Raw genomic sequence first — 6000 nt, forward strand, 5'->3', positions numbered from 1 at the left:
CTTACCTGGTATTCCCAATTAAAACGTCCGTGCAGAAATATAAGTAGTGAACCTGAAACTAAAACGGCTTGAAGAAGAGTCAACAAATTAAAAATATATATATATTTAACACTGTGAATGTCTGTCCCCCTTCATAGGGATAGTTTGAGGAGGGGTTTTAAGGCCAATCTTTTACCATGATTGTGTTCACTGAGGTCTATTTTTGAGGATAAAAAAAAACTCGTAAAACATCCTCCATAAAAGAGTAATTACATCTCTTCAATTGGAATTGTAGACGGTGGCTCGTAAACCGAGCCTCATGGGCGGTCTACAGAAGCGTTTTTTAAAGTCGCAGCAAATACAAGGGGCAGGGAGGCGAAACTCACTGCGCATGATTTGCAATGCACACAGATTAAATGTGTGTTAACTTACATCCTTATAGGATGTCTAATAAATAAAGAAAATATAAGCACACCTCACACCAGGCCGAGGCTTCAGACTTTGGCATGCTCATGAGGCTGTACTGTCGAAACGAAACGTCCCAGAGGATTAAAAAAAAAAACAAATAGGGTCACATTTGTACATGTAGTGTTTTAAAATAACTCTTTTTTTTCTTGCTACGGAACATCATATCTTCCAGTCGCCTTGAATATTTCAAATAAAATAACTCCAACCCGTCATTTTTGACAGGCTTCCATATTAATACAGTATCCTGACAAATCTATAGGACGACGATTCACAGCAGAGTCCAGGGGATTTACGAAAAGGTTTATTTGATACCTCGCATGTCTCTAATAAAAAAAGTTTAACGAAAGTCTGAAATGGACAAATTACATCCACTAATAGGTTAAGATGAATGTACAACAAAGCTAAATCCAGAAACAAATGGTGAACATCAAGTTAATAACCTGAGCAGAGCATTATTCATCGACGCATCAGAAAAAAAAAAAATTCCACGTCACGATGTCTGAATGGCCTTGGAGACATCTCAGAACGAACCGATTAAAAGGAAGATTTAAACAACACTGTGCAACTGTGCACCACATGTCGAGAGCATTGTGAATACAGAAGTCAAACCAAGTGGAGTTGTTACAAAGGCAAAAATAACTGTCGATTATAATTCATGTATTGTTCCTTAATTACCAGAATCAACAGAGCTTCAGAGGCCACCGAATGGACAAAATCAACTCTTACCTCAAAAAATTACTTTCAACATCACGTAGGAAGTTACCTCTGGTTACTAGAGCTGTACAAGCAATATTCAGCGATCCCAGGTTTATATCCTTTCCATGAATAAAAGAATGTGTAATGTGTTACCAATGGAAAAAGGGCCATTTTTATGTGCTCTTACCTTTTCTATCACCTACTGGTACTTACTTTGCACTCTGAACGAGGAGGAAGAATAGGGGAGGTGCAAAAGCAACGGATGTGCGTAAAAGCATCAAGAGATTAAGTCGCAAGTGAACGGTAGATGTCCCATAAGCAGCCATATGCAGATGTTTGGGGGTACCATCGTTGCGTTTATATTAGCAAATAGAGCAGGCGTTGCCCATCTCCTCTCAGGGAGAGATTCTGAGCTGCCATGTGAATCATACCGACACCAGCGAGATCACTGCGACAAGGTTCTACGAGCTCCACCATCAAGCTCATAGGTGATTTAAATAATTAATAAAACTAAATTAATACTTGTATTCATGAAAGAATCATTTATTCTTTAACGTGAGACAGTCCAAGTAAATTGTTTTATCATCTTGTCTGATCTGATCTTCCCATCGTAAATCTATATTGTTCCTTTTCTGTGCTCATGTCGTTGAGAAATGGTTCTACTGAAGCAAGATGGCTGAATGTGACACCCAATTCCGATACGTACAAATAATTTGGAACTTATCAAGGACACTTGCCCAAAGAACCACTTCTAAAAAATTTTTCAACATACCAAAATATATTTCATGTCTACAAGCAAGTATAATCAGACAGGTCGGGAGCTTTACATCTGTACCAAATACCATTTACTGAAGAAAAGGACGCATTACTTTTGGGATAACCATCGTATATACATAATCTTATTGATTTAGTCTGTCAGGGCCAGCGTAAATGTGCATTTCACCAACCTGCTGTCTTTGAAGATGGCAGGATGTGGTTGATCACTATCTTGAACTGCAGACTCTCAAGTTCCTGCGCTGCATGCGAAAACCCACCAGGCCTCGACTTGCTAACATTAAAAATCCAGCCCAAAGTGGCACACCAAAACAACAAAAGAACTTGCCTTCGCCTCAGCTCGCCTTTAAATGCCATGTTTATGGGCAAGAGACTCCATTTAAGTGGCAAATCGCTTTTCATCATATTTTTTTAACCATGCTGCTTCAAAATAGACATCGCAGTTCGTAACTCAAAACCATGCTACCTCGGCTGATGGCGTGACTGGGCCCACAACGCTCGGTGAGCTGTTTATATCATGCATGGTAGAGGGAACCAAATCCTGGGAACCCAGAACCTGATCCTCAATGTTAATCTGTGTAAATTCAAAGGGAAATCATTTCAAAACGCTGACCTAGAGACATAGTTACACGTGGTGCTCAAAGCCTTATTCACCAATTAGATGAGGGACTCACAATAGGCCAAGACATGACAATAAGGGATCACGATGTGTGTGTGTGTGGATGTACATATATATATATATATATATATATATATATATATATATATATATATATATATATATATATATATATATATATATACATATATGTATGTATATGGTAGAAGAACTACCCGGCGCTGCGTGCAGGTGGTTGGGGGGGGGGGAGTAGGGGGTACCCGGGCCTGCCCAGCTGTGTGAGCTTTTCCTCGCAGTGGTTTTAGGACGTGTTCGACATATTGACCTCATGGTGGTTATCTTTTACCTGCGGGCCAATGGAAGCAGTGCCTGACCCCACATCCCAATATACACTTTATAGTAGCCGTTTTGGCCTCAAAATGGACGTCAAGGCTGATGTGTAGTAGCTGAAAACCTTGCCCAGATTCTAAAGTACCATCACACAAAAGTTGGGGGTTCTAGGTGCTACATTTAGGCTGTGAAAGAGTAATGCACAAATGCACAAACAAACACTTGAAGATATTTATAAGATATCAACGTTTTCACTGCACAACATGTGCCGGAACCCCGATGTAGTTTTTTTTCCCGTGCAGCACTGGATACCACACTCAAGCTGGGTCACTGAATATATATATATATATATATATATATATATATATATATATATATATATATATATATATATATATATATATATATGGAGAGAGAATTACCTTGCGGGGTGGCGGTGGTAGTTGTGCTCAGGACCTGGCCTGCGTACCCCCAGCACATATGCAAAATGTGGTGTGGATTGGCACAGCCATACAAGTGGATATCACAAGTGGGATTCCCACCTTTGCTGAGGGGGGGGGAGGGAATGATTTATTTTGTGTCCGTGACCTGACCCTGGATACCCCCAGCACGATTGCAAAATTTGTTGGAGATTGGCCCAGCCATTTTCTTCTTATGAATTTCAGACATGTACAAAATCCATACAGAGAATTTCCTTCTTTGGAGTGGGGGGGGGGAGGAGGAGGCAGTTGTGCCCATGACCTGAACCTGGATATTTCCTTGTGGAGGGGATGTTGTGGAAAAGGAGTAGCTCAAAACCTCACCCAGATTCTGAAGTACCGATACCCAAAATTTGGGGCCTCAAGGTGCTCTGGTATGGCCAGGAAAAAAAAAATGTTCAACTGCATAAACAAACACACAGACACTTGAAAATATTTAAATATTAGTATATAAAGCTCTTTCTCACCACTGATGGATTGACAGTAAAGATCAGGAACTTCTGGGAGACGTAGAAAGCTGAAATTTTTTGCACCGATGGACATCGAAGCTGACACACCGGAAAAAACATTACAGAACTGTCGGAAAGCATCCTTAAATGAAAAAATAAATAAATGAACAAATTTTTTTTATAAAATTCAGGTAAGCAACCCGAGACAATGGGGAAGCACCTTAGTTTTGTGTGCCAACCGACATTGAAGCCGATACACTGGAAAAAATCACAGAACTGTTGGAAACCATCCATAAATGAAAAAAAAAATACAGGTGAGCAACACGAGTCAATGGGAAAGCACGTTGATTTTGTGTGCCAATGGACATCGAAGCCGGTACACTGAGAAAAAAATCACAGAACCATTGGAAAGCTTCCGTAAATGAAAATATAAATCAACCAGAAGGGCGCTCAGTATAACGCATACCTCCGCCACGCAATGCCTGATCCACGATAACATATCAAGCGCAATGCATTTTTGAACTAGAAGGGCGGTCGGCAGAGTGCATACCTCTGCCCCGTAATGCCTGATCCAGGAGAACATATCTGGCCCAATACATTTTTGAAATATTATGCTATATATTGTTTGTGAGCCTGATCTCACAATGGTGAAGAATCACTTAAAAAATTATAGTAGTCGGATCTGTCTTCGGATCTTCACCAAAATCGAAACAATCTGTTGTGGTCTCACACCCAACCTGTCCACCAAGTTTCATCCGAATCCGTCTGCAACTTTTTGAGATATTGTGCTATATATCGGTTTAGTTTTAGCCCTATCTCTCAATGGTGAAGAATCACTGAAAAAATGATCAGATCCAGATCCGCATCTTCACCAAAAATGAATCAATTCTTCCTTGTCACAAACCCAATATGTCCACTAAGTTTTGTTCGAATCCGTCTGCAACTTTTTGAGATATTGTACAAAATATCGTTTTTGGCCCGATCTCTCAAAGGCGAAGAATCACTCAAAAATTCGAGTGGTTGGATCTGGATCTTCACCAAAATCGAATCAGTTTATCGTTGTCACACACCCAACCTGTCCAAGAAATTTCGTCCAAATCCGTCCTCAACTTTTTGAGATATCCTGCACACAAACAAACACACAGAAAGGGGTGAAAACATAACCTCCTTCACCTTCTGTGGCGGAGGTAAATATCATGCCAGATATCGTTTTTGACCCTTTCTCTCATTGGTGAAGAATCACTTTAAAAAATAAATAATTCTCGTATCCAGATCCAGACTCAGATATTCACCAAAATCGAATAATTTCTTCCTTCTTACACACCCAACATGTCCACCAGGTTTCGTTCGAATCCGTCCACAACTTTTTGAGATATTGTGCTATTTATCGTTTTTGTCCATATCTCGCAAATGCGAAGAATCACTTCAAAATTCGAGTAGTTGGATCTGAATCTTCACCAAAATTTAATCATTTCATCCGTGTCAAACACTCAACCTGCCCACCAAATTTTTTCTGGATCTATCCCCAACTTTGTGAGATATCCTGCACACAAACGAACAAATAGACAAATAAGCAAGCAGTCATAGACTGGTACTTATGAAATCGTCAACTTGACCTCTGACCTTGTCTAATAAAAGCTGTCTCTGGAGAAGGTAGCGACGCAAACCAGAAGTTTCTACGATGATTCTGTACCAAACCATCAAAAATCGAATGTTTGACCTCACTGTGACCTTGATCTTTGACCGATTTTGACCAAAATCTAATCATCACTAGCCATCACCCTCCTGAATCACGTGGTGTAATTTGACATTGGTAGCTTCTTCCCTTCTCGAGTTATCGTGCCTACAAACAAACACACAAACAAACATACAAACAAACACACACACAAACACAAATATATGAAACCCAGAGTTGTCAATACTTTACTCCTGGTTATCTCCCTTTCATTCATGTTAACTGTTCCACCATAATATTGAGAGTTGAGAAACAAAAAAATGAAAGATGACACACAAACAGATGACGGAAGTCATCAATATACTGACGAAATCTAGTAATAAATGAAAATAAATAAAATAAAAAACAAATGCAGATGAGCGACCCGAGACTGCGGTCTATATATATATATATATATATATATATATATATATATATATATATATATATATATATATATATATATATATATCTTCTTCTTCTTCTTTCGGC

The 6000-nt window shown here is 39.3% G+C and overlaps 1 long non-coding RNA gene across 1 annotated transcript in view; it reads right to left on the reverse strand.

Moving 5' to 3' along the window:
- Positions 1-3760: 3760 nt before the first annotated feature.
- LOC147028383 (uncharacterized) overlaps positions 3761-6000 on the reverse strand; it is a 64405-nt gene continuing 62165 nt past the window's right edge. Inside the window, exon 3 of the long non-coding RNA XR_015056929.1 lies at positions 3761-3893. This is a non-coding gene — a long non-coding RNA (uncharacterized LOC147028383). The remainder of the gene's footprint in view (positions 3894-6000) is intronic.

This window comes from Eptatretus burgeri, chromosome 4 (genome assembly GCF_056783735.1).
Source record: "Eptatretus burgeri isolate ZD-2024b chromosome 4, Ebu_testis_v1, whole genome shotgun sequence".
In the NCBI taxonomy this organism is placed as follows: Eukaryota; Metazoa; Chordata; class Myxini; order Myxiniformes; family Myxinidae; genus Eptatretus; species Eptatretus burgeri.